Source organism: Magnolia sinica, chromosome 19 (assembly GCF_029962835.1).
Source record: "Magnolia sinica isolate HGM2019 chromosome 19, MsV1, whole genome shotgun sequence".
Classification (NCBI taxonomy): domain Eukaryota; kingdom Viridiplantae; phylum Streptophyta; class Magnoliopsida; order Magnoliales; family Magnoliaceae; genus Magnolia; species Magnolia sinica.
The window spans coordinates 56,031,429-56,058,273 of record NC_080591.1 but is presented as its reverse complement, the minus strand read 5'-3'; the positions used below and the strand labels follow the sequence as shown (position 1 = coordinate 56,058,273).

Genomic DNA, 26,845 nt, shown 5'->3' with positions numbered 1-26,845 from the left:
TCAAATCAACCCAACCAAACAAAACATCGAGTCAATCAGAGTTTCCGAGTTTTTGCATAGCACAAGGAATGAAGACAGGAGTGTCAAACATGAATCAGCAAATCTAAAATGCAAAAAACGCAAATCATGCAAAAAGATGTGCATATATGGCATACCTTCCGTATCTCTGATCTTTTCTTGAAAATTTTATCTTCACAAGAACCAACAGCAAGGATTAGCCATTCTACTCTTTTGAATTTTATATAGGCAGCATGTTTATCTCGCAACTGATCATGAACAGAAGTAACATCAATCAGTGTTTTCAACTTCTTGAAATCAATTGCATACAGTCCGTTAATTCCATGGCAAAGCACGGAATGAAAATGTAACTTATGCCCATTCAAACAATGCCACCAAGCATCATAAAACCGGCTTGGAAAGTGCAGAATCCCAGTGCCGCATTGAGTGATTGGAGAAAGTGCATCAAGCTGGCCCGAAGTAGAAACAGGAATCACTAAGCAAGTGGCCAAATCAACCAGATTGGAAATTTCAGCAACCTTCCTACCACACAACGCAAATATAGTAATTATCATGCACTCCTTATAACTACAAAGCACATAAAGATTAGTATTTTACTCTGCATGTATTGATGAGATATCCACCCATGCTTTTAAACTCCCTTTTGTAAACAGCCATTAGCAAATCTATCGCGCCCTAAACAATGCAACACAGCTTCCATTAAATATTCATGAAAAACAAAAAGCAGAGAAGAGAGTTGGCAAATTCAACATTTGGTTGAGTGTGTCAATAGGGTGACCTGCTTCCAACTTACCAAGCATTTGGGGCGGCATAGAAAGAAAACCCCAAGTGGGCTACTTATCATTTTTCTACTTTTCCACCATTAAATAATAATTTTAAAAGTTTTCTCCAATACACTCTGACATGTTGCAATGTGATATGTCCGAATTTTAGTCTTTGAATCTAGACCGTCTTCTAGCAATCAAAACTGATTATACAATGAGTCTCAATTTGTATGGTGGACAGCCACCATCACAAATTGGATTACTTTTCAATGATTTGAAATTGTGCTCTTTTTCTTTCCAAATTGACAGACACCATAACCTTTGTGTAACCAAGGTGTTGAAATATTTCGTTCTAACAACTTTTTTGGGCATCCCCTTCTGAGGGGAGCTATATCACACTAACGATCTGGGATCATCAAAAAGCCACAATGCCAATGCACAAAGTCATGACATATCATATTGCAATGTGTTAGGATGTATTTGAGCAAACCTCATAATTTCATTCATTTTTAATTTGAAACATATAGAATTTTATTTTGACAAAATGAATAAGAAATGTTGAGTGCATTCACTCAATATATGGAGCTGTTGATCCAGAAAGCCTGACCTGAAAATTTATTGGCTGTTTTTTTGTCAATTGAACCAATTTCCGCTTCCTTTTAACCATTAATGTACTTCATACATACTTGGCCCACTTGATGAAGGTGCTGGCCAGATTTTTCAAAAATGTAATTAAAGCCGCGGAGAATACTTGAAGAGCAGCTCATCTATATTACACACATGGCTCATTTCACATGCACCAAGTCCACTTACAAAGTGCAATCGAGAAGCTGTAATTGAACTTGGCATTTAACAAAAGGCATTCCATCTAACCTAATTCCCAAGGAACTTCTATAAAAACCCTGGTATATGAACTTGATCCCATTAAGAACAGACATTCCAAATGCTTCTTCAAAATGCATTAGCACCAAAAAATGTAACTAGGGGCTATTATACAAACCTCATGAATTTCCAACGAAGGCAAGTGAGGCAAAAAATCATTTCCCATGAGGAAACACAGGAAGATGAAATCATCTACGATTCGCTCGAAGTCTATCAAGAAATCTTTGGGAGGTTCAGCAATTGTCATGTCGAGTTCCAAATATTCTCGTAATGTCCAAATATTCAAGAACTGCCAAAATGTACAAAACAAATCAATAAAGAACGATATGGAAGAGTTCACACACACATTCTAAATTAGAGGAATTTAAGGTTCTAAGGCTCCCAATTCTGAACTCATCGTGGGCTGTGGCGGTCACACTTGTTGATCTAATGAGCTGGTAGAGTGTATTTCGATTGGGAGAAAAGAAAGGAAAAGTGTAATGATTATCCAACAATGGATTCGCAAGAATTCCATGGGACTATTCAAACATGGATTCCATTTTTGGGATCTTATTTCGATAGTAAGTGGAAACCTCATTTTTTGTGAGACAAGCTCACATTGTATCTTTTACTCGGGAAATTGACCATTGAAAAGTGCAATGATTTGCTATGCGGAAACCACTACCATTTTTCTTTCCAATCATTGTGTAACATCCCATCATGGGAGAAGTACCTCCTTTTCCTTTTCTTTTCTTCTGTTTTCCCTCAGTACAATCAACCCCAGATGTCAATAGTTAATGTACACATTTTTGTTATATGGGGATTAGGCCAGAGTTCGTAAGGTCACAAACTTCCACTTTGGGAGAATTTTAGGGAAATACCCACAAGAACAAAGATCATAGGGCTAGGATACCTCATCAAATTAATGATACACATAACAGTAAAAATATTTATGTGAAGAATGAAGCAATGGTATTTAGAGAGAGAGAGAGAGAGAGAGAGAGACCTGAAATGGCATCTTAGCTAACGAAGCACCACCATTGGCCTGATGGACCTTACCAAACCACCCTCTTGATTTTACAGAATATACGTTCTGCTTTGAAAGGGATGTTTCTAGGGACAACGTGCAGCTTGGTTGCTGCTCCAAGGTAGCTACATCCTGGTGTATCAACATAAAAAACAATAAATACTCCTTAATAAATGGCTTAGCAAATAATTCACCACTAAGAATCCATACAAAAACTATCTGTGATATGGATTTCCATAATTTCTTGCTCTCTTTGATTTTTGCAGACCGTGTTACTTTTTTTCTAATTTTAAAGTTTTTTCAATGATTTTGGCAACTCAACCAATACAGGGTGAGCCGTAACAGCATCTGCAATACAACTCATTCCTGTACCTCAGTAAGTCCAACTGTAAAACTTAGACCTCAACACCACATCAATGAGGGTGCGTCCATATCTGGACAAGAGTAAGGGAATTGGATTAGGGTCCTATCAAATTTTGATACTTGTATGTTATATGAATTGCCAGATAAAAATCCAATTGGACTGGGATATCCCGCAGGATCCTGTCAGATCTAATTTCAAGCACGAATTACGATACAAAATGGCCTTGGATACAAAGAGGTTCGGAATTAGAATCCCACACCTGAAGATTGCTTTTATATGATTTAAATGATAAATATAATCAAATAAAGGAAAAGACTACAAATTCATAGATCTGATCCCGACCTGATTTATTGTCAGTTCAGGTTTCATAGGCCTGAATCCAACCCCAATTAGTAAAACTGATTAAATTAGGTCAGTCAGTTTGGCTGCACATGCTCCGACATATTCATCCTTAGATTAGCAGATGGCTAAACAGGCCTTCAACCAAGAAACCAAGCATTGAGTCCCATTGAAAGGGTGTAATTACAGTTAGCAGTTTACTTTCGAACCAATTTCCTTAACCTGTTAGTTCACATCACTAGCCTATTTGGTCCTCTAATGAATATCGAAATTTACTTACATTATGTGAAGCCTTTGCTTGCTTTAAAAAAGGAAAAAAAGGACATGTCACGACCTGCCGAACTTTACTGTAAACTAGAAACTAGAGAGAAAAAATCAGTTTATTCGAGACAGTGCGTAGAAACTCGTTTTCACTTCAACAGTAGCAGGTGTGGTAAGGAGTAGACACTAAACTCACCTCCCTCAATATAGAGAAATGAACTTCATGTGTAGCTAAAGCCAACATTATCAGATCCGCATCCTGCAAGTCAAAAAATCCACAACTTCAGTGAAAAGAGTAATTGCCACTGAAACTAGTAACCCATCAATTTATGAGGTGCATTCCAGTGGCACCGGTGCTACTGACAAAAGCTAACGCTGGTGCCAGGCAAATGTGTGGTCCAATGATGCGTTTGCATAAGTCATCCCATCCATAAGATCTGTAACCTCGGAAACCTCCAGAGCCCTAGAAATCATACTGATCCAAAACTCAGATGGGCCACGGCACAGGGAACAAATTCAGAGGGAAAAATGCCTAGCACTAATACGGGTAAGGCACCCACCATGTTGTAAGCTTACTGTGGAACCAGAACCACTGGAGTGTGTCTCTCAAATAATAGAAGCCTACTATCTATAGCTCATTCAAGCAGCACTAAAATCAGTCATACCAGGCCATACAGGCAGTGGCGAGTGTTTGGATTGTATCCATCACGATTCCATTGTAGCCGTATAAATGACATTATCTTATGCTCTCCCTCACCAGAAACATTTGCATCGGACAGTATAACCTAAAAAAGAAATCAATTTGAAGAAAAATAATTTTAATTTGTTTTATGAGCATTCCGAGTAATCCTATGGAGAAAATTGAAGATGACCAACTAGAGTCATACTCAGAAATCCTACTCTCACCAGTCACAATGAGTTCCGACATCCAGGCCATTCAATGCATTCATCAAGCATTAATGTGATGGCAAGACAAATCATCAGGCTGGCCACACGTATAAGAAAATATTGCATGATGTGGCCCACCCAATGACCTGAATGGCGCAATTTCCAAGCCATGGAACAGACACGACAAGGTCCACTGAAAGAACAGCATAGACCTCACAGAGTAGACACCTTAGCACAAGAACCTTAGGGCCTGTTTGAATAAAATTGCACAAAAGGGGGCTTTCAAAGAAGGGGTTTCAGGCTTGCTTTTACCATCAACTTGACAAAAACCAATTGGATTGGTTTTTGTCAAGTCACCATTTGACGCCTATTCTATCAAGCAGGATGATGAAACAGGATTAGCAAAGTGCATCCAAACGCACACCAAAAACCCTAGTAGGGTTGGCTCAAAAGGAGATTTATGCCTCAATGGACTTTTCGAGGTTATGTCCAAACGACTCTTAGGCTCATTCGAAAAAACTCGTACCAACACAGTCCTGATTATTTCAAAATTCAACGCTTTACCAGTTATTAATGAAAAACAGGAAGAAAATTACAATTCCTAATACCATCAATGTAATTCAAAAATAATTTCCAATGTGATTCATCATTAAACCTTGATGTCTTTCCAACCCGGGTCATTGTTCAGCCTCGAACGAATATAGCATTTAAGCACCGTTGACAATTTATCCATGAATTCAGTTCCTGGTGTAATAACATTTGGATCGGAAACCTCAGATTGCATTTTTGGAAGAATAACCTTCCCCTGGAATTCGAACTCTCTTCTTAGTTTTTCCTCCTCGGCTTCCTAAACAACAATATAACTATTTCAAGATTAAGAACACATGTAAGGAAAAAGAACATTTAGTAAGACCTTTTGATTGTTTTCCTTAATTTTCAGTAGAAGAAAAAACAACATCAAATGAGTGCAGCAGTTCTATGGAACTGAAGAAAAACGCACCGCAAGTTCAGCATGTTTGGCAGTCTGGAAGCGGCGATATCTTTGCTGATTCATTTTGGCCCTTGGTGCTACTCCGTCTAGATGCAAATTTAAGACAGTAAACCATTATAACACATACAATATAAATAAATGAAAGCCGTGAGCAGTTCCTTGAAGCAAAGATGGTATGAAGCATTGAAAGAGGATAATAAAAGTAAAGAAGTGTAACAGCGTCTATAAGATGACGAGTGTCATTACACTAACTCTACAATTATAGAAACAAATAACCAATCTGTTGTAGAATCCAAAATGAAGAAGAAGATGAATTGGACCTTCGTTCTAAAGAAAAAATAAAGAAATTACAGGAACACAACTTGCAAATTTACCACTAATATAGTATGAAGTCGAGTTAGTAATTTAGATAGTTAAAAATACAGGTTCATCTCAAATGGCCCCTTCCAATTTGATGTTGCTATGTGAGTAGTTTACTCACCCTCTCTCATGGAAGAATGTTGATTGCACGGTACGTCTACGATGCATTCTTCCAATGGGTACTCATGGGGACAGCTAAACCATTCCCCCAATGGGCCACAACAAATATGAGCCATGCCAAAAGTCAATTTAGCCAGAAAATCCTAAAGAGTTCAATTTGAGAATGCACCCAACTTTTTTTTTGCCTCTGTTATGTCTGAGTATTGGAGCATCCAATCAGCCTGATTTTAGTGGGAGTGCCCCTTTCATGTTGTGGCTTATGGATGAGTGGTCAAGCTAAAAATACTAACCATGGTTTTAAATATTGGCTGATACATATCATGTATCGGTCATGACTAATATGATAAATCGATATAGAATGTATAAAAGAAAAATCACTAGAAATAAAAATAAAAAATACACTATTATGTTATTTTCTTAATCCTTAAACAAAATATTAATGTCATGTATCAATGCATCAAAGTATGTCATGTATCAATACATATTAGTATGTCATGCAACAATACATATTAGTAGTATTTTTTATTGAATACACACACACACACACACACAAGAATACAATATAAAATGTTATTTCAATTTTTTTTTTACCTTCAAAATTTTCACTCCGATATGTCCAATAAAAATCAGTCGTATCGACAATACAAGTATGTATCGTGAATCAGTGCCACCGAGATGAATACAATACCCAATAATTTGAACCATGATACTAACAACTCTTCCTTAGTTGCAATGTAAAACCAAAAACCTTAATTTTAATGTCAACAGCAATTATCTAAAGCAAAATCTCACTTTTTAAAAAAAAAAATTTCAAGAATCCTTAGAGAAAACTGAAATGAGGGTGTGTAACTCACCTATGGCCATATACAAGAGCTTCCTCGGCCTCACTATGCGAAAGAGTCGATATGCGAAAGAGTCGATCAATGTATTCAAAAATGCTTTCAAAGACCTCGTTAAATGTTGTAGGAGGAAATAACTGCAACAACACAATCAAAGACCAAAACAGAAACTCAATACATGATTCTCTCTTATCACCAATTGCATAACACAGACTACCAATTCCCTATCAACAATCAATGCCTTTCTTCCATTTTAGATGATGGTTACAACTATCAGTCCCAAAACCTATGTCGTCCATGTGGGTCAACACCTTCGATCCTTAATCATATGTGGCTCAAACGATGATTGATCTAATCTTTGTCATCGATTTGTACAGTTGGGTTGGCATTGAATCAACATTCTGACTAAACTAGCGATGAAGTTGAATGGTCCAATTTGGACAGTAATGATGGTCAGTAGTGTGATTGGACCAATTCAAAAATGATTATATTACAAAAAAGTTGAATATCAACAATCTAATTGGAGAGATATTGAAGATGAATAATTACTGATTTGATTGTGCTGAAATTGGAGATGGTTCGATTAGACTGATATTAAAAATCAATGGTCCAATTGGACCTATGACAAAGTTGAAAGGTCTGATTCAAAAGATACTCTAATAAACAGTTTTATTTTACAAGTATCAAAGATGAACAATCCAATCAACCAAATTGAAGAGCAACAGGTCAGTCGGACCGTTATTGAAGTTGGAGATGAATGTTCCAGCTCAGCAGATCTTGAAAATCAAAGACCTGATTGGACTGATGATGAAACCAAATGGTCTGACTTGAATGATATTGATGCACAAAAAGCTAATTTGAATGATGTCAAGGATGAATGGCCTTATTCCTCCAAAATTAAAGATCAATGATCCAATCGACCAATATTTTAGAAGAGAAATCTTATTGTGTTGAAACTAGAGATAAATGGTCTGATTTATCAAACATTGAAGATCAGCGATCTAATTTGACTAATGTTTAAGCTGAATGGTTCTGTAGAACGATGCTAAAGATCAACGGTTAGATTGGACCAATATCAGAGATGTACGATTTGATCAGGCCAAAATTAGAAATGAATCATCCGGTTGGGCTGACCCAATAGTGGAGATGAATGATCTAATTGGACCAATGACAAAGTTTAAAAAAATATATATCATTGACCATCAATATCATCCCAATCAGACTATTCGTCTCTAATTTCGTCCCAATCAGACTGCTCATCTTTGATATGTTTTCAATCTAACCATTGATCTTCAAATATCGTTTGATTGAACCATTCGGCTTCAACATCAGTCCAGTCAGACCAATCTATGATATTTGTCCAATCAAACCATTCATCTCCAATTTCAGCACAATCAGATTACTCATCTTCAATATCAGTTCAATTGGAGCATCAATCTTCAATTTTGATCCGATCTGACCATTCATCTTTGATATCAATGAAATCAAACCATCAAATTGGACCATTCAACTACATCATAAGTCCAGGAGTTAATTTTTAATATTGGAACAATTGGACCATCAATGACAAAGACTAAACCAACCATTTTTGTGGTCACACCTATTATTATCGATCAAAGTATGGCCCACATGGACTTTAATTAACTATTAATCGTGTGGGCTCAACAATTGTCTGAATACAACACAGATAGGAGCAAGTCTTGAATATAATCTTCTACAGTTTTTATGTCCATAAACTATTCCTTTACAACATTCAGATGCTCGTGATAAATTCTCTCTCTCTTTCTCTCTCTCTCTCTCTCTCTCTCTCTCTCTCTACAACTCCACGAATCTCCTATTTCCTACCCCTCTCTCTCTCTCTCTGCAACTCCATGACTCTCTCCTTCTCTCTCTCCTCTTTCTCTCTCACGGCTGCTTTGGGATCTCTCCGTAGTATCTAGATCTGCTACTCTCTTGTTTCCTAGGGTTTTGGATCTGTTTTCTGCACTTTGCAAGGTTTTTTGTGCTGTTGGTGAATCTCAGATTCTCAGGTATGATCTATTTTAGAATACTTGATTAGGAATATGTTTTGTTAAATACAAATCCCTAATTAGGGATTTGCGTTGTAGAATCCATTTTTAGGGATTTGCATTGTCGAATCCATTTTTAGGGATTTGCATGGTCGAATCCCTAATTTAGAAGTGCTTATTACATCTGCAGATTCTCGAATCAGGGTTGTTGATGGTGTTGATCTGATTCACAAGTTCAAAGGTATTAGCTAAAACCTTCATATATATATATATATATATATATATATATATATATATATATATATATATATATATATATATATATATATATATATATATATATATAGTCTGGCCTACTCGTTTACAGTGAAATGATTTTTTTTTCATTTGAATTTGCATTCTCCATACGCACACAGCGCCCTACACATCTGCACGTGGGCACATGCATGAGAGGTCCAGATTCTGCATCCAGTGGACCACACTGATTAGATCGTATTCCAGGGCCCACGATTCTACCCTGAAAATTAGGTTGTTCTGCTCCTCAGGCGTGGAAATATAATCAGGGTACTTGATGTTTTCTGGATCTATGATTGTCTCTGTTTTTCCTTTTCATCCCTCTTTTTTATTACTTTGATTGTATTGTGTTTGTTTGTTTGTTTGTTTTATTTTTATTTTTATTTTTATTATTTTTTTGTGCAAAAAAGGGCAATACTTGTTTTTGCTCAGAAAAACCAACCATTTCATAGTAGAATATGTATGATGTTCGTCTGAGAAATGGCTAGTTATATATATATATATATATATATATATATATATATATATATATATATATATATATATATATATATATATATATATATATATATATATATATATATAACTGCATTGCAATAAATCAAGCTGATAAAGAAGGAACTGAACAATGTGGAACTGGGCCCCATATCTGCTACTATGACCTTTAAAATTATTTGGTACACAACTCGAATTGCTTGGAATTGCAACTTGGGCTTCCACCATTACTATGAATTAGAATGGTGCCATGCCAATTTGGAAATTCACTCTTTATTTATCTCAATACAATATAATTGAGCATCCAAACATGCCAATGTGGCTGCAAATCCATCTGCATCAGATACTTGTGAGTTTGGGTGTGAAACCATCTACTTCAGATACTTGTACTATTCAAGATTTTAAGGGGATTAGATAATATGTATTTGGCTCTTGGTTTGTTTAACCTGCATTCTTTTTTGTTCGTCACAACATGAAATACTCATCCTTCTCAAAGGGGATACGACCTCTAGATATGACCTCTTTACATTAATCTTGTATGTGAACTGTCGCCATGAAAATATGTTGATGCATTTGTGGAGCAGGCATGCCTGGCTAATAAAACATGTGGATGATGTATGTTTTCTTTTTGTCATTATAGATTCTTTTCAAGTATCATCCTAGGAAGAGCTTTGCAGCAAATGACATGTTTTTTTTCTCTGTTCGGACCAGGCAAAGGTAAATTGGCTTTGGGTTTTCTGATTTCTGTACCATTAAAAAGAAAAAAAAAGATTCACACATTATGAGTATATTAATGTGTATTTTGTATTGGATTGTACTTGCCTGCAAACAGTACCTTTCAAAATGTAGCATATCACAATATGGTAGCTTGTATTCTATATATTTCATTCAAATGCCTGTATCTCACTTTTGCTGTCACCTTTTCTAATTTGGGATCTACCTTAACTGTTGTTTGCAAATTCAAAATGCAAGAGGTACTTCCACAACCAGCTGAAGCTGTCAAAGCTTTCCTGGACCATGTATAGGAAGCAACATAAGGAGGTGATATTCATTTTATTTCTCTAATTTTGCTTGAGATGGGCCTTCTTGCTTTTTGTTGTGCAATTTTGTCAAGTGGTTTTGCCCATTGATTGGGTGGTGGAAATTAAACTTTGATGGTTCCTCAATGAGGCAACTTAGCACAATACTAGATTGGAGTCTTAGTACATGATAGAGGCCAAAATTGAATGTTCTTTTCTGGCCTCTGTTTTTTGGTGATGCTTTGGAAGCATTGTTGAAGTTTTCAGCTTCCAACTGCTTCTGTATTCCCATTGGAATTTCAAACTTTGATCATCAATGTGGGAATTCAAATGTGTCAACTTAGTGAGTTCTAGATTTATGCTCATGACAATCATGTTTATAGTAGATTTTAGTCATTTTCACTTTCATGTTTGAGAAGATTCTCAATTTGAATCAGTCACATGCTGTTATAAATTCTTCAATCATTTAGGAACTGCTATAGGATGAGGGTGGCAAAAGACCAGTGCTCTCATTAACCTTGGAGCTTTCTACATTGTGGGAATTCCAACTGTTGTTCTCTTTGCTCGTCTTCCATTTTGGTGGAAAGGTGAGCTTTCATCTTTCATGGCTACACCCTTCTTGTAAAGGTTTGCTAATTCAATAGACAACAGACATTCCAACACATGAGAATGTGGCATACATGTGCTACATCTAGGCTGTGCATCAGGTAGACCACCCCAATATGATCTTTTGTGGACCTACTATAGTTTGTATCCGTTTTCTCTTCACTAAGTCATTTTATTACATTTTTTTTTTTCGTTGCAGGGAGTGTTTAGCAAAGTAAATTCAGCAGCTATGGTGGATACTCACAATCTCATGTTCAGGTGAGATATGGTTGCCTTGCATGTTTGTGTGCGTATGTGCTGCTAACTTGAAAAAAATAAAGAAGCTTTGTGTTTCATGTGCATGTTTTCATGGGGAATTTTCTTTGAAGATGAGTCCTTGCTTCACCAAATGGGTTGTTGTATATCATCTTTAAAATTTTAAAATCCCATGAAGTACCTTTGGTTTCAATGCAGACACTTCATTGGTGCCAGCAAAGAACTGGAAGTTTATTATGTTTTTTTATTCCTTGTGTTGAAGAGTCGTTATTATGCAGGTAATGCTTATGACAGGCATGTAACTTTAAGAAAAATAAATCTTGGGTGCGTTGGTTACGCCCGTCGTCACATCCCAGCGCAAGTTAGAACAGCAGCCTTAGTCCTTTGAGTTTCCACACCCGAGCCGAAAAGCCATTTCCCGACTCTTCAACAAAAGCTCGCCATCTTCTTCTCCATCAGACGCTATAAAACGCCCAAACCCCACCCCATCTCGGGCGCGAAATTGCAACGGATGAGATGAGAAAATCAAGCTGCAATTTCAGGTATTTTCTCGCTAGAAATATTTTTAAAAATCGTATTTTCTCATCAATATACGATCTTCAAAGGCGTATCCGACGATTTTTTGAGGTATCGTGGTGGATTTTACGATTCTCATTTTCATAGATTAACTGCTAAAACATCGGAAAATGAGATTTTCTAGTGAAATTCTCGATTTCCGAAGGCGATCTTGTTGGAATTTCATGAAAATTTAGGTTCTCTGCTCTGATTTTTCCATCTTCAAAACGATAGCTTTTTAGTGGATTTACAGTGAGAAAATGGCTGAAAATGAGGTTTTCTACTGAGATTTCTCCTGTTTGATTGTACTGTAAAAGTATGAAAATGAGGCTTTTGGTTTGATTTTTCCATTTTCTAACAGCATAACGAATGACCACTAATCCAATCTCCAGATAAATAATCACATAATAGTGAGAAAATCTACATTTTGGAGGACTATTTATTGTACATATTTTGTATCAGATGGGCATTTATTGATTTAAGTCCAGGCCCTTTTTCTTGGAGTCAATCAGCTTGCTATTTGTATTTGCCGCTGTACATGTAGCATTCATGCATTGTGTGAGACATTCATATTTGATATTTAGCTTGTTCTTCAACCACTGTTTTCATTTCTTCATGACAATTAATATGGTTGTCACAAGGTGTTGGAAGGAATTTTCCACGGACTTGTACCTCCCACATGGATCAGATTGGCGGGCCTGTGCTTTTTTTTTTTTGTTGCATTAATTCAAAAGGGTCGTTATCCAACTTATATTAGGGCCAGAACATTTGTAAGAATTCACCGCTGATGGATTTTTGCGTAAATTTGAAAGGGCTATGATTCAACTTCCATGTGTCACAATTTAGGGCCATTCATCAGGTAGAGTGCACTGTGATAGAGCCACAGTCATCCTAGAAACTTCAACAGTTCAAACTATATGATAGATCATGTTGAGCAGCTGACAATACTGAAGGTGCTTTACTCATATTTTCTATTGTGCAAACTATATGATCTGTAATTTATCTGTGTTAAGAATTTTGTTGGGCTGTAATTTAAAGAATCCTTCACCAGAAGCTGCACATTTACAACTAGAATGTTAACACATACATAGACGCTTATGCGTAATGATTTTCAATACATAGATGCTTCTGATCATCATACCCGACAGATCAGGTCCTTTGCTTCTGCAGACACATGAGCAGTGGGAGGAAAACTCAAGTCGATCTCCACAATCCTACACATAGATAGTAGTATTATAAGCTCTATGTAAACTTTGGGAAATGTAGATAGGCAGATGAAGCTTTTCTAACCTTTTGAATGTATCTTCCTGGTTCTCGGCTTTGAAAGGTGGGACGCCGTAAAGGAACTCATAGCAGAGGATGCCCAAGGTCCAGTTGTCAACTTAGTTGCATGAATCTTCTAACTTGTGTACCAATAACTATGTTTCTTATAGATTACATGTAGAGACTGTCTAAATTGGGTGCCATGTTGGCAAGGACAACAGGGTTTGGTGTCCCATCTGTAAGCAAGGAGAGTTGAGAGAGAATCATTATCTTATTGGTTGGCCACTGCATGTTCATGATAGGCCCTACCTGATGAAGGGCCTGGATCTCGTGCATTGCACCATGTGTTGTGCGAAGCTCCTCTTCAAAAGTCTCACTTGGATCTCCTTTTCTTTGCTTTCTCTGAAGTCTTATTTTGTCTAAAATGTGAGTATGTTGTTCCTGTGGTGGATCTGTTGTATAGATAACCAAGGCTGGCGAGATTGGGTCTTCCACTATGCCCCACAAAGTCAATCCGATTGATTTTGAAAACAGTGAGGGTAACCTGATTGTAGCTAATGGAACTCTAAACAACCTGAGCACGGAGTTATCCATTTCACGTTGGCAGGTAATATAGTTCCGTTTGCATTTCGTTTCTTTTCTTTTCTTTTGTAGTTCTTTCACTCATTGGTGTTGGTCTTCTTATAAAGAAGAGAGTCTTGATCTGGGCTTGTTGAACCTAACCCTTGCAATGGGTTTTTTGTTCCTACTATCTGAACTAATGGTAGGTGCATCTGGAAGTTCCCCATTTATGGTGAGGTGGATATGCTCCATCCTAGCTGCAAGTTGTAGCAACTATTAGCACTTACAATCTGGAGTGGTAAGGTTGGTAAATGGGAGGCTAACATTGTTCCCATCTCCATGGAAAACAGATAGCAGATTTGTTCTGCTGGAATAGTAGAACAAATCCTTATTTCACCAAACTTCCAAATGGTCTTTAAAGCCATGATAAATGGAGGGCATCATGTTTATATTGAAACAGCGATAGCAGTGAGTCTTCTCATTTGGCAAGAGGGATATCAGTGGTCATGTTTAATTTTCTCATTATTTTGTATGCTATTGCTAGCAAGACCTCACAGATTCAACAGTTTTGAGGAATATTGGCGTGGTATTAGGGCATTCCCTCCTTGCCTATAAAAGTGCACTTCAGGGAATTGGGAAGCTTCAGGTGGGCCCCACAAGGATCCACTATGATCCACCAAGCCGCTTCAAGGACACGTGTCATTTCAATAACCAAAAGTCTCCTGCTTGTACTTTTGCTACTATTTTTTTTTAAAAAAAAACTTTTGCAATTTGATTCGGTTGTGCATCCAAACAAAGCTTAAATAGATATAAAATATTGGTTTTATTTTATGGTCAGTGTTAAACTTTTAGCCATCTATCTAATTCTTTGTACAAATATTACCAGCCATCATTGGCTCGACAACAGCAGATGTTGAAAGCTCAATCATTGCAAACTGGTTCTGATATGAGGCATGCCATGGCGGCTTCTGCTCTAGATGGAAGTAATAGGTATGGTTCTATTGATGGCATGCTTACTGTTTGACACTAATCACTTGAAATCCTTGTTTACCATGTATTGATTGATGTAGTGATCTTGAATATGTTTCCTTTTCCTTCCATCTGTTTTTATTTTCGTAAATGAGAAGTGTCAACCTAACTTCAATACATGCTTGGTAGATTAAATCTTTGTGAGGGAAAATGGTGTCAGCCCTATGCTTTTGGGGGTGTAAAACAATGTAAGAACATCATTAAATTGGCTCCAGTTGAAAGTCTAATAAATTTATTTTTCGACCAGCCTAACATCATGTAATTCTAATACTATTTGAATGACTTAGAACCATTTGGTTCTTTGTTGGAAAGCTTTTAGCCCTTTAGTGAAATTGGTGGGAGCTGCTTTGATGGTTTTGTTCATCTTTTCTGGTACAAAAGTGGAAGCAGATGGATCAAATCACAAGTATAAGCCCTTTGTATGCAAACAAAGTGGGTCTTTTTCACATTCCAAGGTAATCTTTCTTTTTTTTTTTTTCTTTTTTCTTTTTGGGTCTTTTGAAAATTATGTAGATCTGTATTTATCTTGTTCTCTTTTCCCAAGACAATTTTTAATGAATTTATTTATTTTTCTTTTATAGACCTCATACTATAAGTAGAGTAACATTGTAACCATGGTTATGCCATTGATGGGAAGCCACGTAAAGCGCCGAAAAACCAACTTCCATGGAGCAGCTAAGGACTAGCCTGGTTCTGGCTATCATAGGAGCAATTTTCAAAGGGCTAATGGTGGGTGATCCACTCTTCTCGTTGCATACAAGTGGGGCAATCCAGAGTTCAAATCACTTCAGCCTTTTGACGCCACTCGTGCTAGGAGTAAGACCATATAGAGGATTTATTTTTATTTATTTATTTACATTCAAGACCATTTATTGTAATATTTTTTTTATTGTGTGGTAATATAAATTTTGTTTAATATTCAGTTTTATTTGTATTGCATTATTTTTATGTTTCAAATATTTAAAAAAACTTACTGGCATGCTAGGGCCTCACAAATCCATACAAAGGCTTCTACCGACGCTTGCGTAGCTTTTTCGCAAGAAAAAGTGTCCACAAACCATTTTTAGCAGTGCTCTAAGTGATTTTTACCGGCGCTTTTTCGCATCGGAAAAACATACAATTATCGGCGCTCAGAAAGGCGCCGATAGAAGTTACCTAGCGCCGCCAATACTTTTAGCGACATACCCATTTATCGGCGCTTGACTAGCGCCAATAATAGAATCACCGGCGCTTTTAGGGACTTATATCAAAGTATGGCCCACATGGACTTTAATTAACTATTAATCGTGTGGGCTCAACAATTGTCTGAATACAACACAGATAGGAGCAAGTCTTGAATATAATCTTCTACAGTTTTTATGTCCATAAACTATTCCTTTACAACATTCAGATGCTCGTGATAAATTCATTCTGGAAAAAATGCTTGCGACATTAAATTGCTACTAAATCAAGTTAAGGAATGAAACAGCCAAAGTCTCTCTCTCTCTCTCTCTCTCTCTCTCTCTCTCTCTCTCTCTCTCTCTCTCTCTCTCTCTCTCTCTCTCTCTCTCTCTCTGTGTGTGTATATATATATATATATAAAAGCAAGATCATGGGGTTTTACGATTCTGATTGAATAACCAGCGTCCCCACCGGTAGCTTGTTGGTAGAAAAAGAGTTTTGCAAGAAACCCAAGAAAAGGTGCAGAAAAAATACGGAACCGTCATGCTTATAGTGAGGCCCATCAATTTGAGGATGCTGATCACATAGCCAGGGTCCACTTTCACTAACTGGGTGCAACAAGACCTTGTGGCCAAAATCTTCAATACCCATCATATAAAACTAACTAGAAATTAACATCAAGAAAAGGAAGAAAGAAGATAACATGGTTATCCGGATGGAAGCAGGGATGGATGATGCCGTTCATGTCGAGATAGAGATTATCGAATTCTATTCCATTTGGGTTGGGCTGAGTTGTATCAACAATCCCATCTCCTCCTCCTTTCTCTTCCCTTGCATTCATTACTATCTTTGGATACTTACTCACCAACCACCTATAGAACGATGGCACTCCCACTCCCACTCTCTCTCTCTCTCTCTCTCTCTCTCTCTCTCTGAGAGACTCCCAACTAACACACTCTTTCTCTCTGACAACTTCTTCCTTTTGTGTACAATTCCTCTCCTTTATAAAGATGATGGGTTTCTATAATTTCCTTCCTTAACCAGGAAAAGGAACAGCTCTCACTCTCTGTTTCTACCAAAGTTATTCCTTCTATGTACCATTACACTCCTTTACCAAGATAAAGGATTGCTATCTTTCCGTGAGAAGGAAAAGCCACAGCTCCCTCTCTCTCTCTCTCTCTCTCTTTTCTCTTGAGAAGCAAAAGCAGGAGCTGGAGATGCAATATGAGTCACAGTAATAGCATCGATACTCACGTGGGAATATGAGCATCTATGGTCTTACACTTCAATCCCAAGCATCCAAGTCTTCGGGGCTGTCTTAGATGAGGCAAAGCCAACGGTTAGGATTTGTTTTCAGATCCTAACCTCTTATTAGTCGGCTACCCTTTGCTGAGTATAAATGGAAAATCTTCTCAAATATAAATCAGACCACCCACAGCATATCAAGCAAATGAATTAATGACTAGAAAATTAAAAATTAAAAAAGATAGTGGCCTATTTACTTTGCTCTTGTGACCCACCTGAATGGTGAAATTGTCTCATTTTTAGGGAAGAATATCATGGCATGAATTCCCAACGTTACAAAGAGCTCAAATCTCAAACACCTGTGTTACAACAAAATAAGAAATTAGTAGTATGGTAATAGAAAGGACCGTTAAAGAATGACCTTAAAAAGATCTTCTTCTTTTTCTTTTAATTTCTTTTTATTTACACCCACACCCTACACACCCACTCACACCACACGAACGCTCAATCCCTAGTATTAGTGTTGAAATAAAGCCTACCTACGAATGAGCCATGGAGTCATGCCCAAAAATTAAGCTTACATCCACTTCTCACGTTAAAATAAGAAAATGATAATAAACTTGCTGACTCAATTAGAAATAGAACATATTAGTAATAATATGTCATCAATGAGCAAAAAAAGGCAAAGACTCTTCATTGTGACAATTGGATGCTACTGCACAAGAAGAAGATACTTGAACTTAAGTCCACCGCCAACCTTTCATCTAATCTACAAAATCTGAACAACACATGAATTGAAGGAAATCATGATATAATGACATAGTTGTGTGATAAATATGCTTATTAAGAGCATGATAGCTAGATTAGAAAGAAAAAAATAATACCAAGGGCAAATGAAAGTATAAAAATGAGCTAAGTTGATAAGTCCTTTTTTTCAGATATTTTGAACTCACAAACTTAAACTTATCAAATAAAGAGGGGAACATGCATGAAACATACATTTAGAATTCCTTAATCAAATCGTCTAAGACACGAGACAAAGATACCTAAAAATTTTCCGACATGTCAGTGAAGAGGATAAATGCCTAATGATTAACAAAGCCATGATTGCCGCCCATAGGAGCTTGCCTAGCCTTAGAAGTATGCCTACCACTCAGCCATAGCTACAGGGGACATATTGTGGATAGTTTGGATATTTATTTTATATCTATTGTTGTTAAAAAGATTGATTAAAAATATTATATATATATATATATATATATATATATATATATATATATATATATATAAGTGTTTTTTGAAAAAATTTGGCAGTTTTGGGAATAGTCTCATATCGAAAAGGACATAAGAAAAAATAATGTTTATATGTGAGGTATGGAGTACCATTATATTTCTTCGGTTGATCCGTAGAGTATCGGGGCTTGCGTGTTCCTGTGTGAAGCACTGGAACACCTGAGCACGTGCTCGGGCACGAGCACGGGCTCGGTGCGATGGCGTGGTGTTAAGGGTCAAATATTGCATATTATCCCAGATTTATATCTTGGTTTTATGAACATGATAATGCTTAATATTCTATTTTACTCATATTGTGAATTTGAGAGCTTGGATTGAAAAGGGTGCTAAAAGCTTGGATTTGATGTTCAAGAATCACCAAAGCAAGGGATGGATCTTAGGAAACCAAGATTGAAGAATTCACATGCCAAATATATAAGAAAATCAAGTGAGGAATGAAGCGAATCAAATATTTGAAGTGAAGAAAAGGAATCTTAAAATCGTCCTGAAAAAGCATATTCTAAAACTATGGTGCGAGTGAAGCCTATTTTGGATAACTACGCCGAGTGAAGTCTATTTTAGCAAACTGTGTAAATTTGAGGCGGTTTCTAAAGTTTTCCAACTAAGTGCGAAAGTTGGAGTTCCACAACTATAAATAGGACTCCCTAGGATGTTCTTAGGCATCTTCTAGGGTTTAAGGAGTGGAGAAAAAGGGTGGAGAAGTCATCGCCAAGATTTTTTCTTCTTCTTCCTTAGTTGTTTTCATATTTTTCTTAAGAGACTTTGGTCCCATCATGTCTATGATTGGCTCAACCTCTTAACTAGGGCTCAAAGGTGACGCTTGTAGCAGGATCGGATATTTTTATTACTTTGATTCATGTTTATGTTGAACTACATGGATTCTAATTTGATATTTAAGAAATACTTTCAATTCTTAATGATTTATTGTAACTCAAATTATAATAAATTTGCAATAGCTTTGAGTATTTTCTTTTCCTGATTTGAGATTGTGAAATTAGTAAGTTCTGCTGTTCATCGCCCCTTGGACATGGTAGGATGATAGCATCCTTCATAATCTTTACAATTTTTCTGCTTTGACATTTTGAGATTGGTAAATCCTATTATTTGCCATTCTCCTGGGCATGGTTTGGTGATGGAATCCCTGCCAATTATCATAGTTCTCTTTCATTGAGAATTAGGTCAATGAAAGTTCAGATTTGGTTTTATTGATATATCTTCCAATTGGATAAGATAAGACTCTAATTTTAATTGTGTTACTTGAATCAAGTAAGAGGGCTCCCTGATCACTACAAGTGGATCCTTGGCACCCTAGTTCCTACCTTTGAATTCTTAAGTTTCGAATTACACACTTCACAATTACTCCCTTTAATTCCAGATTTAGATTCATATCTTTTTCTAGTTTTAGTTGTACTTCTAGTTGCTTTCAGAATATATACGAGATTCGTCCCTATGGATCGACCTCGTTCTTATTGAGATTATTATTGCATCGCGGCCCTACACTTGGGGTTATGAGATCTGCAATCAATCATCCAAGGGCTCCTTTATGCTCAATGAGATTAGAAATGAGCATACTTTCTTGTTCTTTCTTAAGGTGGGAAGAAATCGCCACCAGGTATGTCTCATCTTGACCTAAGTAGATATATTTAAGATCAATGGGCAAAGGTTTTAGGTCAATTTTGAGGGTCAAATATTGCATATTATCCCCCATTTATATCTTAGTTTTATGAACATGATACTGCTTAATGTCCTATTGTACTCATGTTTGTGTTGCAAGGTGAATTTAAGAGCTTGGATTGGAAAAGGTGCCAAAAGCATGGATTTAATGTTCAAAGATCACCAAGGCAAAGAATGGATCTTAGGAGACAAAGATTGAAGATTTCAAGGTCCGAAGACTTAAGAAAACCAAGTGGAGAAGGAAAGAAGTCGAAAGAACAAATGCAGAATTTACATTGACAGAGTCATTGATCACCATTCGATGACATCGAAGTTACCATTCGGTGACATCGAACACGGGTCAATGACATCGAATTTATGAATGTAAACCGAGTTGGTTGCTAGCCAAATTGAAGACATCTTTCGATGACTCGATGGCCTATTCCACGACTCGAAGCCTTGCTCGATGACATCAAAGTCAGTTTAATGACATCGAATTTTCTATGGATTTTTGGTAAAATTCGTTGGACATATTAGGCACCATGTTCGATTACTCGAAGGCTTCCTCAATGATATCGAAGCCTCTTCGATGACATTGAATTTATTGAAGAAATTGAATTAACTCTCTGAACTGTTTTGGACGCATTATCTTTTCCTTAGACAATGTTTGATGACATCAAAGGCCTCTTCGATGACATCGAAGGTAGGTTCGATGACATAGAAGATTACGCAGTCCGGACGAAATTACGGAGCACAGAAAAAGCATGTATAAAAGTCACCACTTACGCAGAGTTGCACGGAATTACGTGGAGTGCGTAAATTTGAGGCAATTTTTGAATTTTTTCAAGCCGGTGTGAAAAGAGTTGTTGCATAACTATAAATAGGAGTCCCCAGGACATCCCTGAGCATCAATCTAGGGTTTGAAGGAGCGAAGCACAAGGGTGGAGAGTGTTGCCAAGCATTTTTCTTCTCTCTTTCTTAGTTTTTCATGCTTTCTTTTGGGGTTTTAGATCCAATCATGTCTATGGTTGGCTAAACCTCTTAGCTACGGCTAAGAGGTGAAACTTTTAGCATGATGGGATGTTTCTATTACTTTGATTCATGTTTATATTAAACTCTCTTTGATTTTAGTTTGATATTCAAGGAATACTTTCAGTTTTTAATGGTTTGTTGTGACTCAAATTACAATAGATCTGCAATAGCTTTGAGTATTGTCTTTTCATGCTTTGAGATTGTGAAATTAGGAAATCCTTTTGTTCATCATTATCCCTTAGGCATGGTTGGATGATGGAATCCCTTTTAATCTTCACAATTCTCCTATGTTACATACTCACACACACACATGTACACATGCAAACTCGGGTCGGGTCTCACAGTGATGGAATCACCTCCAATTCTCACAACTCTCATCCGTTGAGAATTAGATCAATGAAAGTTCAAATTTGATCTTAATTGTTATATCTTTCAACTGGATAAGATAGGACCCCGATTCCAATTGTGGTCTTGAATCAAGTAATAGATCTCCCTGATTGTTATAAGTGGATCCTTGAAAACCCTGGTTCTCACCTTTGAATTCTTAAGTTTTTAATTAAATCTTTCACAATTACTCCCTTTAATTCCAAATTTAGATTTGCATCTTCTTCTAGTTCTACTTCTAGTTGCTTTCAGAATACACACGAATTAGTCCCTGTGGATTCGACCTCGGTCTCACCAAGATTATTTCTACATCGCGACTCTACACTGGGGGTTATGAACAGCAACTCCTCAATATAATTTCAAACCATGAATAAAATGTTACATGTGGCTAGCCTAATAGCTATAAAATAGCTAGCCAGTAAGTCTAAACGGCTAGCATGCAACAATAATTATTCTACATGCACAACGGTCAGAAACTGCCAATAACGACTAGTTTCTCACCAATAGCTAGAAAACGGTCACATTATTAGTTAATGGCCTTGGACTAAAAGTTAGCCACCCTAGCCTATATAAACAAGTGTTTGGATGGTTCAACAGACCATTACCAACACTCGAACCATACTCATGAACTAGAGAAAAAAGCAACAAGTGTACTCCAAGCAGTCAGCAAGGTTCATATGAACCTTAGCCACGAGACCTCAAGAAACAGACCAATACATTGATCTAAATTTTTCTTAATCTCTTTCTGAATCTAGGATTTTTTTTCTTTTTCTTTATCTGTTAGAAAATTGTGTACAGAGTTCCATTCGTGGCTCTTTGTATTTGTTAAACGCAAATCCACACCAAAGTTCGTCGTATCCTAAAAGATGTTTGCCTGGAACCTATCAGCATTCTCAATCTGATTGGGAAGAGGCAAATAACGCTTTAAGGACAGCGTGATAATACGTGCTTCAGCCTGTCCTTATATTTTTATATGGGACATGTCATGGACAGTTTAGATCTTTATTTTATATTCCATGTTGGTATTTTAGTGCATGTATTACATTCATCATTCTTCATCTATGTTGTCTATGGGATGCAGATTGCCTGGGAGTGGTGACACGGTGCTCTGTTGGCCTCATCATGTAGTATGTGTTTTATCGAGCTGTCCAGCTCTTTTTATGGCATGAGTCCAAAAATGAGGTAGTTCCAAATCTCAAGTAAATCACACCACACACACACACAACAAAAAAATTAGAAAAATTGATGGTGATTGAATAAGCACCATTAAAACTTTCTAAGTCCACTTTAATTTTTATCTACCAACCTATTTATAAAGTCTCACCAACTAAAATGAAGTGAAAAGGCAAATATTAGCTTAATCCAAAACTTTAGTGCTCATAGGATTTTTTAAATTAATGGGTGTTTAATTACTACTGTTTCCTACTGCATGGTCCACTAAGATTTGTATCTGCTTCATTTTTTTTATCTCATGCTTTAAAATGAGCTAGAAAAATGAATGGATAGCATGATGGGAGTAGCAGTGTGAGTGGGCAATCCACATCCTTGACTAAGAGGAAGAGGAAATATTGTAGTAATGTAGAGAATCATTCTTACATTATAAGTGGCCAATTGGTGGGGCAGGTATGGATGGATTGTTGTGTGTCTTAAATTTATTTGTAACTAGATCTGTCGTTGGCATCGACAGACCACTCGATTCCATTGAAAAATATCTTAATTTTTGGCCTTTACTCGCTGGACAGTTTCTAAGTCCAAATCAATATGATCGAAAGTGGCTTTGATTATATAGCCAAGTGTTGATGGCACTCGATATGATTGAAGCTCTCATCAACCGACTTTCGGAGGTTTGCGGAATTACGAGATTTATTTTGTATTTCAATTTTAATTCCCTAAAAGGATTTGCAATTGAGGATTAGGGTGTGGAAATCGTGTCTATGAATTTGGTAAAGAACTCAGTTTTCCATTCTAAAACTAAACAAATTAATGTGCGTCATCATTTTATCTGATAAGTGCTAGAGGAAGGTAGTATAATTGTGAGACGTGTATCCTAGCTCGTACCATTCCATATGCCTCCGTGGTCCTCCCGGTCGAATTCCGGTGACCCACATCTGTTATCGGTGTTTGTGCGTAATCTTGAGTCGTGTCCCGTATTCCAGAGTCGGCTCGACCCGAGACTTGAACCCTTACAACCGTGCTGTTACTGCGGTTCCGACGCCGCATATTACCCGCCGAGGTGATACCTGGGTTAGGAGATGTAGGCCAGCGTTCAGTTCGAGAAAAACGCCGCGCGTTGCTAATATCGAGGGAATCTCTATGACACATCACATCAATCCATCATTTCACAAGTCAAGTACAACACCCATCCCCAAGTACAACCACCCTCCCCAAAGTCAAATCTCTCTCTCTCTCTCTTACAACCAAGTATACATCCATCACCCATCACCCATCTCTCACCCATCACACCCCATCACTCACCCATCCCTCTCTCTCTCTTACAACCACTCTCTCTCACATTCTTCCAAGCAATCCAAGCACCCAACGTCCATGGCTTCCGTGGACAAGCTAGTGTGGCCCACCTTCCTACCTCTCATCTCCACCAATCCTCATCTTCCTCCATCAATGTTGGAGCTTTGGAGCTAAATGGTCTAAGGAGTCTAGAAGAAGCAAGAACAGTGGGTGATCGACCGTTGGATTTCATTTTCTTTTAGGGACCACTTATTGTGGGACCCATCATGATGTATGCATTGTATAGGGAGGGTCCATAGTGGCGGGGTCCCTCCCCTCCCCACCGATCTCTCTCCCTCTCTCTCTTTCCCCTTTTCTTTTGGTGATGGGCGTGGCCCACTAGATTCACACCATTCCTGGTTGGGACGGTGGGTCTCCACCATGATATATGTGATATTCCACACTGTCCAGACAGTTTAGATGGCGCTGGACAATTTAGACGATGCTGTGAAGGCCACAACATGATGTATTTGTTTCATCCACACTGTCCAGACAGTTTGGACGGCGTTGGACAGTTTGGATGGTGCTGTGTAGGGCCCCACCACTGATGTATGTGTTATATCCTATCGTCCATCTGGTGAGATTTCACCATGATGTATGGGTTTTAACCCACGCCGTTCGTCCAACTGGGACCCACCATGATGCATGCAATGTCCGTCCATTTTGCCAGATCACGGGGCCACCTGGATGATGTGATCATCCAGACCATCTATATGGGGCCACCTTGATGATATGTTTCATCCAGGCCATCCGTCAGTAGTGTCCAGCATGCCTGGACGAAAGAGAAAATAGAAATATTAGCTTTATGAGAAGCTGGTGGGTCCCACACGTGTGGACCCACTGATGTGTATTGTTTCAATCCATGCCATCCAACGTCCAGGGGTCTGGACGGTGGAGCGTATATATGATGCATGGGTTCGTCCATCCATTTCTAGTGTGGGACCCACCCCACATGTGTTGCACGTGTGGGGATGGGGCCCACCTTGATGCAGGTGTTGTATCCACTCCATCCACACGTGGACGTGGGGCCCTGATGTAAGTGTTTTATCACCACCGTCCATATAACACCCCACCATGATATATGTGTTTTAGCTACGCCGTCCATCTGATGGGACCCACATGATTTAGATGTGTTTATTCCTCACCATCCAGCTGTATGGATGGTGGGATCTAGTGTGACGTGATTGTTCTATCCACGCTGTCCAGATTCTGGACGTGGACCCCCATGACGCATGAGTTTGATCCCTGCCGTCTATGCAGTGGACCCCAAGCTGATATATGTATTTTATAACCATGCCATCCATCCGTTGGGCCCACCTGTTGTATGTGCAGGGCCCACTTTGTGTATGTAAGGCACATTGTGGCCATGAATTTGAGGCCCATGTTTGAGAACCATTATAACGTAATGCGGCCCATTGTGATGTGCTAGAGGCCCATGGGGCATAGCCCATTGTAATGTATTTGAGGCCTAGGTATAAGGCCCATTGTAATGTATTTTAAATCCATGGATGTGACCCATTGTGATGTATTCGAGGTCCATGTGATGTGGCCCATCATGATGCGTATTAAGCCCATGTGATGCGGCCCACCGTGACGTGTATTAGGACCATTTGATGCGGCCCATTGTGATGTGTATTATGCCCTGGAGTGAGGCCCATGGTGATGTATATTAGGCCCTTATGTGAGGCCATGGGCCTACTATATGTTTGGCCCTATGAGGGCCACTCCTTGGGAGCAATGTTGGTTAAATGTCCACATTAATGGGCAATGATGGTTGAATGTCCACATTACAACCTTCCCTTAGGCCCATTCTAGCCAATTCCGATTGTCAAGGCAGATTCCGATTATCGAGGCCGAGGCTAATTATCGAGGCCGATTCCGATTATCGAGGCCGATTCTGATTATCGAGGCTGATTTCGATTGTCGAGGCCGATTTCGATTGTGAAGGCCGATTCTCGAGGCCGATTGCTGAGGCCGATTCTGATTGTCAAGGCTGATTCCGATTGTCGAGGCCGATTCCGATTATCGAGGCCGATTCTGATTATCGAGGCCGATTCCGATTGCCGAGGCCGATTGTCGATGCCGATTATCGGTACTGATTGTCGATACCGATTATGAGTATGTGACAGCATAGCATCATGAACTGTCTATACGCATCATCTGCATGTTTGTTATGAGATATGATTGACCATTGCATGTGCCATAGTGCAAGTGGTTTATGAGACTCCTTGATAGGCGGAGTTATCCCACATGAGCACACGGTATGCGCAGGATTGATGCATGATTAGACTACATGACTCATGCATCTTATATTGTGTGATTGTTATTACTGTACACCCTAGTGACATCAAGGCTGTAACCTCCACAGGCATGTCATGGATGGTTAGATAGACACCGAAAAATTTGGGTTCGAGCATCTGAGCACTTTGGATGTCCGTGAGTGAAAGTGCCCAAACCTCCGAGGCCAAGAGACCCCCCAACGTTTAGACTGAGTGGATACATAAGCGCCCGAGTGCCGAATACCAGTAGGCCGCGTCTCCTACTATGTCGTGGTCGGTTAGGAGGGGGTGTGGCCTTATCCACCCAAGTAAGGGGGCAAAAAAATAGCTCCTAAATGGGTCTATATCGATGAGCACAGTAGGCATTGGTATACT

At 38.2% G+C, this 26,845-nt stretch overlaps 1 pseudogene; it reads right to left on the bottom strand.

Annotated features, from left to right (window-relative positions):
• LOC131234624 (5'-3' exoribonuclease 3-like) overlaps nucleotides 1-17,248 on the bottom strand; it is a 42,159-nt pseudogene extending 24,911 nt beyond the window's left edge.
• Between the last annotated feature and the right edge of the window lie 9,597 nt (nucleotides 17,249-26,845).